Source organism: Perca fluviatilis, chromosome 23 (genome assembly GCF_010015445.1).
Source record: "Perca fluviatilis chromosome 23, GENO_Pfluv_1.0, whole genome shotgun sequence".
Classification (NCBI taxonomy): Eukaryota; Metazoa; Chordata; class Actinopteri; order Perciformes; family Percidae; genus Perca; species Perca fluviatilis.
The window spans coordinates 3146207-3161619 of NC_053134.1; the positions used below are offsets into that span (position 1 = coordinate 3146207).

The 15413-nt window shown below is 41.2% G+C and overlaps 1 protein-coding gene across 1 annotated transcript in view; it reads right to left on the reverse strand.

Annotated features, from left to right (window-relative positions):
* The window catches only part of rab21 (RAB21, member RAS oncogene family), a 28628-nt gene that overhangs the window by 12723 nt on the left and 492 nt on the right, over positions 1-15413 (reverse strand). The gene's annotated exons all lie outside the window — the stretch shown is intronic.

A 15413-nucleotide genomic window follows, 5' to 3' on the forward strand; every position in this document is an offset into this window, starting at 1 on the left:
GAATAAAAAACTGAAAATTGGAAAAACAGGTTTGTCAAGGTGGGAAAAAAATTAAAAATGTGATATTTGAAACCATTTTTCTGTTTTTCCAAATGTCCGTTTGTGCTTAGAAAATTGAACTGATAAGCGTTACACTGACCCTTTATTGTCAGTAAGAAAACAATATGAAACATGCAATAATACAGTCAAAGATATTTGACTTTTTCAAAATAAAAGCATGTCAATAAACTAAACTAATGTCTGTTCCCTGGATGTGAATCTCATTTTCCCAGTCTGGTCCTTAGTGAAGTTGAGTTTGACCCCCCCCCCCGCTGCTCTAAGGCGACAGCGATGTGACCTTTGACCTCCTCACTGTTTGTTGTTATTACTCGATCAGACCCGAGGGATTAACATACTGCTGTACTTAGCTTTAATCTCTCTGGAGGGGAGGGATGCCTGGATGTAAAAGACATACTCTAGGAAGATAAATGTGATTATTCTTTATCTTTTTTTAAAACCCTACAACAACTTTTAGTATTTTCTGGGTCAAAATAAAACTTTTTTTTGGTCACTTTTCCTGATGTTTTTGTCAGTTTTTCTGATGTTTCTGAAGCTTTTCCGATCCGTTTTTTGCTCTTTATTTGAAGTTTATGATACTTTTTTCAACGTTCTTTTATCAATTTCTTTTTTTCCAATGCAATAAAATTGAATAAAACACACAAATTCAATCAAAGTAGAGAACTGATAATGTATTTTACTTGTGAAGAACGTTGTATGGAACCATCCCGGTTCATTTTTTGGACAATTTTGTTGAACGAAATCCAAATTTCTGATAAAGAAACTTTTTGAAAATGTGTCAAATTTGACCCGAGGACGACAGGAGGGTTAACGTGCGTGTAGTAGAATTCAGCGTTCTGCAACGGTTTCAGGTACTTGTGCAACTTCTCACATTGTGCCACAGAGCATCCGTCAGTTGCCATTTATAACCTGTAAACTGTGAGAGTTTCTGCCAACAGTTTGTTGAACGCGGCTCCGATAAGAAGGTCAAAGTGCGTCAGAGTGAAAGGTGGCGTTTTCTGATTTATTGGTGCGTTTAGAGGGAAAGATTACGATTCAGTGTCAACAACAGAAGGGATGTGAAGGCTCAGAGATGAATGAAATAGTTGTATTCTTGTGTGTGTGTGAGGTCTGTCAGCTGACTGGGTGTGTTGTTGAGCATGTGCCTGAGCATCAGCCGTCTTTCTGCAGGGTTCATGTGTGCAGAGGTGCATTATGGGATCACAGCTGGATGCAGAGACACTGGTGGCGCGAGATGAATGCTGATTTTATTGCTTGAGATTCTCTCGGAGCGTTTCAAAACGAGCAGATCGGAGGACACTGTGGAGAAACAGTCATCTCACAACACGAATCAGTTCATCACAAGACTATTCAGAACAGAAACTCCCACATATTTTCCTCTCATTTGGATAATATTAGTGTGCATGTAAACATTCTCGCTGTCTCAGTACTCCTACTTAATGAGAACAAAGTTGAAACTGATCTATAAACACTAGAAACTAGAGATGCACTGACTACAACTTTCTAGTGAGGCCAGCCAATACCGATTTCAGCCGATTCCGATTTCGTTTTTTTAGCTCAAAATGTAGGTATAATTTCATATAAATGAGGTTTATTGAGCATACATTCTGAATATAAGTTACCTAGTGATAATAAGCTGGAATAAGAAGGTGGAACATGGAATTGGTTTATAATTTAAACTTTATGATGCGAGCTAACCAGGCACCCGGCCGATGGGAAGACAATACGAGAGTTAAGACATTTTTCATACCATCTAGGATGAAATGTAATGCTATAACTGCATCTAGGATGAAATGTAATGCTATAACTTCACGGCCATGTGACAGAAAGTCAGCGTGAATTTAAAGAATGAAGCCCGAGAAAATCATTAGATAACAAGTAACGCTATCTTAATTTAATAAAACATTTGTGAAGTGTGTTTGTACTCTAATAACATAAAAGAAATTAAATATTTGTAGCATTCAGAGCTCTTGACATTAAAAAAAAAAAAAAAAATACAAAACAAAGTCAATTTAAAAGGTCACACACACAAAACATTTGATTTAAGACGTGACGGCATTTGTTTAATCCTACGAAAAGGACAAGAAACAATTCAAGACCTTTGAGAACAAACTAGGTAGGATTGGGAAGATCCAGGACTTAGCCAAAAAATGTTAACATTGACAACTTCTCAGGCCTTTCTGCTAAAGCCCAAAACGGTCTCCTAAGCCCCTCCCCCCACAAGGGAGAATGAATGCGTGTGCATGAGCAGTGATTGACACACAGTTATACACCCCCCCCCTGGCCCTGATTGGTGCATCTGAACAGTTAGACACTCCCCCCTGGCCCTGATTGGTGCATCTGAACAGTTAGACACCCTCCCCTGGCCCTGATTGGTGCATCTGAACAGTTAGACACCCTCCCCTAGCCCTGATTGGTGCATCTGAACAGTTAGACACCCTCCCCTGGCCCTGATTGGTGCATCTGAACAGTTAGACACCCTCCCTAGCCCTGATTGGTGCATCTGAACAGTTAGACACCCTCCCCTGGCCCTGATTGGTGCATCTGAACAGTTAGACACTCCCCCTGGCCCTGATTGGTGAATCTGAACAGTTAGACACCCCCAAGGTAGTTTTATAAAGTTTACCTACTGTACCTTTAAGGACTTTCTGTCATTAGGTTGTTTGTTTTTTTACCCTCCAGTTGTCCTCGGGTCAAATTTAACCTGTTTTCAGTTTTCAAAGTTTCTATATCATTTTTTTGGGTTGGATCAGCGGGTAGAGCAGGCGCACATATACTGAGAGGTTTATGCCTCGACGCAGAGGTCCAGCGTTCGAATCCGAACTGTGACAATTTCCTGCATGTCTCTCTCTCTCTCTCTCTCTCAAAATTAAAGGCAGAAAAGCCCCAAAAAATAATCTTTAAAAATCGTTTCTTTTCCCCATAATCGTTGTCGAAACGGCGACATGAATGTTCGAAAAAGCGCCAAAAACGTTGAAATTAGCGAGAGAGAAAATGTCGGAAAAATGCGACAAAAATATCAAAGAAACCCAGAAAAACAAATAAATCGGAGAAAAAACAAAAGTGGCAATAAACATTCAGAAAAAAAAAAAAAAATGCAAAAAACTTTGAAAATAGCTCGAAAAAAAAATTAAGAAAATAGCATCAAAAATGTTTAAAAAAATAAATAAATACAGACAAAGGCGTCAAAAACATACAATCCAATACTCTATCCTGAAACCAAACAAACGACAGAAACAAGCCGATTTTCTGGGTGAACTTTGTCTTCAGAGCTTCAACATAAAGACGCAACAGTGTCGGCTTATCGTGACGCAACCCACATTCCCCGAGGTCTTTGAATGCAACGCCTCGGAGGCAAAAACTATGAAATTAGCAAGAGAGAAAATGTCGACAAAAATGTCAAAGAAACCCGAAAAAACTAATGCGAAAAAAACCCACAAAAGCGGCAATAAACATTCAGAAAAAAATGCCCAAAACTTTGAAATAGCTCATTAGAAATGTCAGAAAATAGCGACAAAAATGTAAAAAAACAAACAGACAAAGGCGTCAAAAACATACACTGCAATACTTTATACTACTAGTTTCTTTTCCCCATGTTCCTTCTTTATCCTGAAACCAAACAAACAGAATTTTTTTGGGTGAAGTTTGTCTTCAGAGCTTCAACATAAGACACAACAGTGTCGGCTTATCGTGACGCAACCCACATTCCCCGAGGTCTTTGAATGCAGCGCCGGCTTACAGGACGACAGCGTGGTGAAAGCTCGGAGGCTTTCTCTCTCGGCCTGGGTTAAAATAATCTGATTCTAAAATTAATATCAGTCTTTGTTCGAGCGATCTGATATCGATTCTTAAATCCAGAAATGGATCTTTTCACATCTGCCTTTTCACCATAGATGTAGAAGTAAAAAGTCCTTTTCAAGATACTTTCTGGGGGTCAGTTCTTAATGTAAACATCAACTTGGGGAGGATTATAAAAAACATATCTGAGGGCTGTTTCTTGCTCGTACAATTTACAGCACAAGTTCTCAGAGAATCTCTTTTATAGTAAGTCTTATGTGCAGCAACCGAGCCATTTCTGTCAGCACCTGAGCTGAATGACTGTGGAAAATGCATCAAACTCTGACTGTAGTTGGACTTCTTTAGCAAGTTGTGTCTTTAAGCTTTTTTGAGTTGTTATTCATGTATTACCTCTAGCTTTTCCAAAGTTGTAGACACAGGTATGGTGATAATAACGGTCCAAAATTATGTCGAATTGCAATTTCACATCACATTTTCTTGAGGAAAGACCCTGAAACCCCTCCGCCAAATATGCGCACCTAAAGCCGCCTACACGTGATAAGCGATTAGCTCTCGAGGGAAGGCAAGGAGGCCATTTCCCGTTGCTAGGTAACGACATGCTGTTATCTCATTGGTTGCTCTTTCGAAAAAGGACAGCGGCAACTAGGTCGAAAGTTGAAATAATTTGAATTTTGAATCCGAGCGGTGCGCGACGCCAGGGGGGTAGCGCAGCGCCTAGATGGGCGGCGCCGTTCACTTCTTTCATTGAATTTGGGTATTTTATTAAATTTAATAGCATTTGGAGAAAAAAATAAAATAAAATAAATCATAAAAGAACGTTGAAAAAAAAAAAAAATGTGTCAAAAATGTCGGAAAAAGATGCAATAAACGTGGGAACAAAAAAAAAAAAAAACACAAAAACGTCAAAAAGGCGCAGAAAATAAAAATAATAAATCGACAAAGACATCGGGAAAAGTGACAAAAACATTGAAAAAAAGTGACAGAACTGTGGTACTGTAACTGAAAGTCCTCTAACCTAACGGATATACAATCGAAAATGTAATCGGAATCGTGAAATCATTGGCGATAGTACCGGAGTTTATGCACCAATCAGATACCACGGAATAAAGCCCTGAAGAAAATCTACGTTAAAGTAGTTTATTTAGGTTGTTTTTCTGTTATAAATGACGGTCAAACTGGAGAATAAAAGAAAGTTCTGGGGCGTTCATCGTTCATGTTTCACAAAGAGTTTAACCTGAGAAATCATATCACATCCATACAGAGATAGTAGTATACAGCTGTTATACATCATATCACATCCATACAGAGATAGTAGTATACAGCTGTTATACATCATATCACATCCATACAGAGATAGTAGTATACAGCTGTTATACATCATATCACATCCATACAGAGATAGTAGTATACAGCTGTTATACATCATATCACATCCATACAGAGATAGTAGTACACAGCTGTTATACATCATATCACATCCATACAGAGATAGTAGTATACAGCTGTTATACATCATATCACATCCATACAGAGATAGTAGTATATAGCTGTTATACATCATATCACATCCATACAGGGATAGTAGTATATAGCTGTTATATATCATATCACATCCATACAGAGATAGTAGTATACAGCTGTTATACATCATATCACATCCATACAGGGATAGTAGTATATAGCTGTTATATATCATATCACATCCATACAGAGATAGTAGTATACAGCTGTTATACATCATATCACATCCATACAGAGATAGTAGTATACAGCTGTAGACATCATATCACATCCATACAGAGATAGTAGTACACAGCTGTTATACATCATATCACATCCATACAGAGATAGTAGTATACAGCTGTTATACATCATATCACATCCATACAGGGATAGTAGTACACAGCTGTTATACATCATATCACATCCATACAGAGATAGTAGTATACAGCTGTTATACATCATATCACATCCATACAGGGATAGTAGTATACAGCTGTTATACATCATATCACATCCATACAGGGATAGTAGTATACAGCTGTTATATATCATATCACATCCATACAGAGATAGTAGTATACAGCTGTTATACATCATATCACATCCATACAGGGATAGTAGTATACAGCTGTTATACATCATATCACATCCATACAGAGATAGTAGTATACAGCTGTTATACATCATATCACATCCATACAGGGATAGTAGTATATAGCTGTTATATATCATATCACATCCATACAGAGATAGTAGTATACAGCTGTTATACATCATATCACATCCATACAGGGATAGTAGTATATAGCTGTTATATATCATATCACATCCATACAGAGATAGTAGTATACAGCTGTTATATATCATATCACATCCATACAGGGATAGTAGTATACAGCTGTTATATATCATATCACATCCATACAGAGATAGTAGTATACAGCTGTTATATATCATATCACATCCATACAGAGATAGTAGTATACAGCTGTTATATATCATATCACATCCATACAGAGATAGTAGTATACAGCTGTTATATATCATATCACATCCATACAGGGATAGTAGTATACAGCTGTTATATATCATATCACATCCATACAGGGATAGTAGTATACAGCTGTTATATATCATATCACATCCATACAGAGATAGTAGTATACAGCTGTTATATATCATATCACATCCATACAGGGATAGTAGTATACAGCTGTTATATATCATATCACATCCATACAGGGATAGTAGTATACAGCTGTTATATATCATATCACATCCATACAGGGATAGTAGTATACAGCTGTTATATATCATATCACATCCATACAGAGATAGTAGTATACAGCTGTTATATATCATATCACATCCATACAGAGATAGTAGTATACAGCTGTTATATATCATATCACATCCATACAGGGATAGTAGTATACAGCTGTTATATATCATATCACATCCATACAGAGATAGTAGTATACAGCTGTTATACATCATATCACATCCATACAGAGATAGTAGTATACAGCTGTTATATATCATATCACATCCATACAGGGATAGTAGTATACAGCTGTTATATATCATATCACATCCATACAGAGATAGTAGTATACAGCTGTTATACATCATATCACATCCATACAGGGATAGTAGTATACAGCTGTTATACATCATATCACATCCATACAGAGATAGTAGTATACAGCTGTTATACATCATATCACATCCATACAGAGATAGTAGTACACAGCTGTTATATATCATATCACATCCATACAGAGATAGTAGTATACAGCTGTTATACATCATATCACATCCATACAGAGATAGTAGTATACAGCTGTTATACATCATATCACATCCATACAGAGATAGTAGTATACAGCTGTTATACATCATATCACATCCATACAGAGATAGTAGTATACAGCTGTTATACATCATATCACATCCATACAGGGATAGTAGTATACAGCTGTTATATATCATATCACATCCATACAGAGATAGTAGTATACAGCTGTTATACATCATATCACATCCATACAGAGATAGTAGTATACAGCTGTTATATATCATATCACATCCATACAGGGATAGTAGTATACAGCTGTTATATATCATATCACATCCATACAGAGATAGTAGTATATAGCTGCTAAAACATAATAAAATATATGACACGCTGGTATCGGATCGGTACTCGGTATCGGCCGATACGCAAGTTCAGGTATCAGAATCGGTATCGGGAAGCAGAAAATGGTATCGGGTCATCTCTAGTTGGCGACAGATTTATTTCTGTCGCTCGTCAGTCTTCGGTCCAGACACACACTCGTGCGGATTGACTCAGACCGAGCGGCTGGAAGTCATTATTGATCCACTGGCTGCTCTGATGGAAATGCTGCATCACACTTTCTGGTCCCACACTTTCTCTCTTTGTCCTGAAAACCACAGTCAGTCAGTCAGTCAGTCAGTCAGTCAGTCAGTCAGTCAGACAGTCAGTCAGTCAGACAGTCAGTCAGTCAGACAGTCAGACAGTCAGTCAGTCAGACAGTCAGTCAGTCAGTCAGTGGGAGGTTTTTGTAACCTGAGTGCAGCAGATAAACAACCAAAAACAGCGTCATCGTGACAGAGCAGCTGCCTCGGAGGCTGTAATGAGATATTCAAAAACAGTCGGACTCTGAAAGCATTTTATCAGCCAGCTCCCTTAAAGGAACACGCTGATTTATCGGGACTTTAGCTTATTCACCCTAACCCCCAGAGTTAGACTAGTCCATACGTACCCTTCTCATCTCAGTGCGTGCTGTAACGCTGTCTGACGCCCCCAGCATTAGCTTAGCTTAGCACAGATCCTGGAGGTAACAGCCTCCATCTAGTCTAGCTTGGCACAGATCCTGGAGGTAACCGGCTCCATCTAGCCTAGCTTAGCACAGATCCTGGAGGTAACTGGCTCAATCTAGCCTAAGCTTAGCACAGATCCTGGAGGTAACCGCCTCCATCTAGCCTAGCTTAGCACAGATCCTGGAGGTAACCGGCTCCATCTAGCCTAACTTAGCACAGATCCTGGAGGTAACCGGCTCCATCTAGCCTAGCTTAGCACAGATCCTGGAGTGTAACGGCTCCATCTAGCCTAGCTTAGCACAGATCCTGGAGGTAACCGGCTCCATCTAGCCTAGCTTAGCACAGATCCTGGAGGTAACCGGCTCCATCTAGCCTAGCTTAGCACAGATCCTGGAGGTAACCGGCTCCATCTAGCCTAGCTTAGCACAGATCCTAGAGGTAACCGGCTCCATCTAGCCTAGCTTAGCACAGATCCTAGAGGCCATCTAGCCTACTGCTCCCAATAAGTGACAACATAACGCCAACATGTTCCTATTTACATGTTGTGATTTGTAGAGTCACAGCGTGTACAGATAACAAGGTCACATGACACACAGCCGTCTTCTAACCGTATACATACTGGGAACTATGTTATTTTGTCAGTTATTCGGAGCAGTAGGCTAGATGGAGCCGGTTACCTCCAGGATCTGTGCTAAGCTAAGCTAATGCTGGAGCCGTCAGACAGCATTACAGCACACACTGAGATGAGAAGGGTATGTATGGACTAGTCTAACTCTGGGGGTTACGGTGAATAAGCTAAAGTCCCAATAATTCGGCGTGTTCCTTTAAAGCCACTCACACAATACTATGCATTAGGCATGCACCGATACCACCGTCAGCTCAGCGCCCGTGGGCTAGCGTCAATAAAACATATCGAAATAACGACTGAAGTTTAGAAAGAATGAAGAACGCAAAGTCTTGAGGCTGTTTTATGTTTCTTCGGGTCGGGTTGCTTTGCATCGCGGTGCATCTCACCTCCATAACGCTAGGGGGCGATAAGTCTGAGGTTATTTGCGAGGCGTCTGCCAGCCAGTTTATGTTATGTTAGCAAAGCAAACTTTAGCACAACTGCCCACAAAGTACTGCTTGCTGGCTAAGTGCTAATTTCAAAACGTGACATATAGACATGTTACTAACAGATAACCCTGTCACTGTAACCAACATACAGTGCCTTGCGAAAGTATTCGGCCCCCTTGAACTTTTCGACCTTTTGCCACATTTCAGGCCTCAAACATAAAGATATAAAACTGTAATTTTTTGTGAAGAATCAACAAAAAGTGGGACACAATCATGAAGTGGAACGAAATTTATTGGATATTTCAAACCTTTTAAACAAATAAAAAACTGAAATATTGGGCGTGCAAAATTATTCAGCCCCTTAAGTTAATACTTTGTAGCGCCACCTTTTGCTGCGATTACAGCTGTAAGTCGCTTGGGGTATGTCTCTATCAGTTTTGCACATCGAGACTGACATTTTTGCCCATTCCTCCTTGCAAAACAGCTCGAGCTCAGTGAGGTTGGATGGAGAGCGTTTGTGAACAGCAGTTTTCAGTTCTTTCCACAGATTCTCGATTGGATTCAGGTCTGGACTTTGACTTGGCCATTCTAACACCTGGATATGTTTATTTGTGAACCATTCCATTGTAGATTTTGCTTTATGTTTTGGATCATTGTCTTGTTGGAAGACAAATCTCCGTCCCAGTCTCAGGTCTTTTGCAGACTCCATCAGGTTTTCTTCCAGAATGGTCCTGTATTTGGCTCCATCCATCTTCCCATCAATTTTAACCATCTTCCCCTGTCCCTGCTGAAGAAAAGCCCGCCCAAACCATGATGCTGCCACCACCATGTTTGACAGTGGGGATGGTGTGTTCAGGGTGATGAGCTGTGTTGCTTTTACGCCAAACATAACGTTTTGCATTGTTGCCAAAAGTTCGATTTTGGTTTCATCTGACCACAGCACCTTCTTCCACATGTTTGGTGTGTCTCCCAGGTGGCTTTTGGCAAACTTTAAACAACACTTTTTATGGATATCTTTAAGAAATGGCTTTCTTCTTGCCACTCTTCCATAAAGGCCAGATTTGTGCAGTATACGACTGATTGTTGTCCTATGGACAGAGTCTCCCACCTCAGCTGTAGATCTCTGCAGTTCATCCAGAGTGATCATGGGCCTCTTGGCTGCATCTCTGATCAGTCTTCTCATTGTATGAGCTGAAAGTTTAGAGGGACGACGGTGCTTCGTAGATTTGTAGTGGTCTGATACTCCTTCCATTTCAATATTATGCTCTGCACAGTGCTCCTTGGGATGTTTAAAGCTTGGGAAATCTTTTGGTATCCAAATCCGGCTTTAAACTTCTCCACAACAGTATCTCGGACCTGCCTGGTGTGTTCCTTGTTCTTCATGATGCTCTCTGCGCTTTACACGGACCTCTGAGACTATCACAGAGCAGGTGCATTTATCACGAGGACTTGATTACACACAGCTGGATTCTATTTATCATCATTAGTCATTTAGGTCACCATTGGATCATTCAGAGATCCTCACTGAACTTCTGGAGAGAGTTTGCTGCACTGAAAGTAAAGGGGCTGAATAATTTTGCACGCCCACTTTTTCAGTTTTTTATTTGTTAAAAAAGTTTGAAATAGCCAATGAATTTCGTTCCACTTCATAATTGGGACCCACTTGTTGTTGATTCTTCACAAAAAATTACAGTTTTATATCTTTATGTTTGAGGCCTGAAATGTGGCAAAAGGTCGAAACGTTCAAGGGGGCCGAATACTTTCGCAAGGCACTGTATGTCGGAGTTCATTTGCAGAGCTGATGTCAGTGAACTAGGGCTTTGACTCCGAACTTCGTTATTCGAATATAATTCGAATATTAAAAAAAAATAATGATATTCGAACGAATATTAGCCAGCCCTTAATATTCGAAACTGTTATGGGCATTATTTTTTGTAAATGCGTTTGCTTGTAAACGTTTTCAGTTCAGATTTCGAGGCTTTTTCACGCATTTCAAAATGTAACTACACGTCGTGGCGATGCACGTCTCTCGGCCGTGGCTCGGTAGCGGTGCATTCCTCCCGAATTCTCAAAGAAAGCAGGCTGGCCCAGGGCCAGGCCAGGCCAGGCCAGGCCAGGGCCAGACCAGGACCAGGGCCAGGCCTTTACAGAAAGTCGCTGTTTTTTCTACAGAAAGTCGCTAGTCGCTTTTGTGAAAAAAAGTCGCACACACCAGCACACGAGTATAAACATCAGACCGCTTACGTAGGCTACGGTGAAAGCTCCGAACTTCCTGTCGAAAGCACACCGTTTGTGTTTAATCCAGGGTCTGACTTAATTTTTTTTTTTAAATGAAGGCATTTAATGGTCAAAATATTAATAAATATTCGAATATATTCGAATATTAATATTAATATACAAACAAACTTCGAATATGATTTTTGGGCAAAAGTCAAAGCCCTACAGTGAACTAGCATGTTGCTACTCCCCACAGTAGGCTGCTGGAAACGCCCACTATCAACACACAGGACCAGTCGACCAATCACAGTCCTTGTGGTCTGATCACTAACATGCTAGTTAACATTAGTCATTAAACCTAAACAGCTAATGGAAGTCCAAACTGCCTGTGAGCTTCTCCTGTACTATACGGTAATTCCTCTACTGTGTGACAGTAAGTCTCGTGGTTATGACCCAATCGTTAGCCTATTGTTATAAAAGCGTCTGCTACGGAGCCATAACGTGAGCTACAAGGTAATGGAGCCTTTTATACATTGTCGTGTTTCTTTAGAAATAAACAACGGACAAATAGAGTCTTTAAACGCTTCAGATGTAAAGTTATTCTCTGTCAAAGTGACGTCAGAATGAATGGGAGTCAATGGGATGCTAACGGGAGGTGATGGCTTGGTAGCAACAAAATGGCGCCATAGGAGGTTCGAGTTCTGAAGCGAAGCTTACCCCCCTTGGACCCTCCTCCACAGCGCTGCGGAGGAAGGGGCTGGCGATTCCACACAGCATTCTGGGATGGGAGAACAACGTGCTCTGGTTTATTGGCATTTCTTTAAACCAATCACAATCGTCGTGGGCGGGGCTAAGCTCCGGACGGAGCCACGGTGCCTCTGCAAAACAGCCTCTGGAAGGAACTAGTTTTGGTGGAACACGTGGACATTCAAAAGTAGTTTTAGTCGTGCAACAGAAAACTCAGATTGGACAGATAGTCTAGCTAGCTGTCTGGATTTACCCTGCAGAGATCTGAGGAGCAGTTAACCATATCCGGCAGAATTTCTGTTGGCAACGGAGCAATCCCAGAAATGAAAGGTTGTGGATAAAGACTATTCACGTGCAAAAAAAAAAAAAAAGATCTTTACTTTTGCACCGAAACAAAAAATTTCATGTAAGTGCAAAACATACTTGGCAATAAAACTGTTTCTGATTCAAGTTTATAAGAGATAGAAAACCAGAGAAAATCTGCAAATCCTCACATTTGAGAGACTGAAATCAGAAAATGTTAAAAGGTGTTTGTTTAATGAGGTGAAGAGAGGGAGAGAGAGGGGAAAGGAGGGAGAGAGAGAGAAGTAGAAAGCAAGCAAGTGAGAAAGAGAGGAGACAAAAGAGGAAATGAAACTGAGAGCTGCCACTTCTATCCAAATAATCCAGCTTATCAGCATCATCACCTGTTCAAGGAGAAGTCCAATCAGTCTGCTCCTTTTACTACAGTTAAAGATCTGGGGGGCGCCTGGATAGCTCACCTGGTACAGTGTGCACCCTATGTACAAAGGCTCAGTCTTTGTCGCAGCGGCCGCACGTTCAACTCCGACCTGCAGCCCTTTGCTGCATCTCTCTCTCTCTCTCTCTCTCTCTCTCTCTCTCTCTCTCTCTCCTATATAATGAAGGCCAAAAATGCCCCAAAAGTCATCTTAAAGTAAAAGATCTGAGTACTGGTATTAACAACATTATAAAGGGAGACTCAGGCCAGATAGAGAGCAGCGTTTCATCATGCCTGTAGCGGGGTATTAGTACAACAGGAAGCGATTGATTGGACGACACTCGGAGGGTTTAAATGTGCCGAATTTAGGCCGAGGACGACATTAAATTATTGACGAGACATTGATTATTAACCGTCTGTGGGACAGTTCTCTGCTTTGATAGCTAAGGGGGGATGAAAAACTGTCATTAATCTCATCAGCAGCAGCGAGCCAATAAAAACGCAGCGCGCTCGGGCGCCTGGGCAGCTCACCTGGTAGGGCAGGCGCCCATATATAGAGGTTTACAACTCGACGCAGCAGCCGCGGGTTCGACTCCGCCCTGCGGCCCTTTGCTGCGTGTCATCCCCCCCCTTTCTCTCTCTCTCTCTCCTTTCATGTCTTCAGCTGTCCTGTCAAAATAAAGGCCTATATTGCCCAAAAAAGAATTAAAAAAAAGCATGCAGCATGCTTGTACCAAGATCTAAAGCCTGTGATTGGCTGTCTTACGTTACTGCATTTAATATTCCGTTGCAGGGTCCCAAATTAGCACCATTTACCAGCCAAATGTTTGTAAAATATGCAAGCGGCTGGTAGATTTTGCTTCGCTCACCAGCCAAAAAACAATGATAATCTATTCAGGGTTCAACGTTAAAGGTCCAGTGTGTGGGAATTTCTCCCGTCTAGCGTTGAGATCATATATCAACAATCAACTCTCTCTCACCACGCACTTCAAAAGGAGGTATTAACAGCTACGGTAGCCTTCACGCTCCAAAAAGCCGGTCTCTCGCTCTTTTCAATCTCCTTTTTCTTTTTCTGGGCGAAGAAGAAGAAGAAGAAGACTCCTGTTCCTGAAATTTGGATTTTGAATACATGTGGTCCTCCATGTTTTCCTTCTTCTAACTTACCACCTGGGCCGACAAGCTACGATACCCGTTAGCAGCATTAGCATCAGCTGTGAGTTTATCATGTGACAGAGAAAACACGAAAGGTGGAGCAGTATGTCCCTTACACACACACACACACACACACACACACACACACACACACACACACACACACACACACACACACACACACACACAGATACACAAAGGTGGAGCAGTATGTCCTGTATGTCCCTTACACACACACACACACACACACACACACAGATACACAAAGGTGGAGCAGTATGTCCTGTATGTCCCTTACACACACACACACACACACACACACACACACACACACACACACACACACAGATACACACACACACACACAACACACACACACACACACACACACACACACACAGATACACACACACACACACACACACACAGATACACAAAGGTGGAGCAGTATGTCCTGTATGTCCCTTACCGGCTAACATATTTCAAGATGGAGCATGAATATGGAGCGTCTACCACAGTTTATGCAAACGCAAACATTACATTTCAAGCCAATAGGAATACTTGGAATTGATGGTGGAGGTAAATATTCATGAAAAAAGGACAAGTTGGTGAACGGGCAAAACAGATGGGTGGCCTCGACCCCCCCTTCCCCTTAACTGTGGCAAATATTTTCTTACATCTTTAACCCCACCTTTATTTTGTATTATTATTTATGTGCAGCGATATATGAAATGTAGGTTAACACTGATTGAGTATTCTTGTGTTTATCTTTATATGTTTATCAGTAGTCTTTTGTAGAACCAAACCTATGGTGGTGGTGGTGGGGGGTGGGGGTCCCCTGAATTAGCATGTGACCTCAGCCTGGCCCCTCCATTTGAAATGGTCTAGAACCGCCACTGACCCTTATTGTTGAGATCTGGACTATTGGGTGGCTGTTGGACCAAACAGGCCCATTCTGAGCCAGGAAACCCCCGGCGGCTGTCACTTAGATTTGTTCTTATGGATTTTATTCATAACATAGGGGATTTGGTATCCAAGTCAATATTTATAGGTTTTATTTTAACCCCGCTCTCCCGGGACGACTCGTGTTGCGCAACACGCGCACCCACACAAGTGACAGCAACACAAACACCCCCCTCCCTCCAACTAAACACCTCCATCACCCTCCTGCTTCGATTTCCAAAACAACAACCAGCTTCGTTAACCGTCACGGCAGGTTAGCGGCAGGTTAACGGCACGTTAGCGGCAGGTTAACGGCTGGTTGGCAGAAGGTCAGCGGCAGGTTAGCAGAAGATTAGCGAAAGTTCAGCGGCAGCTTCCG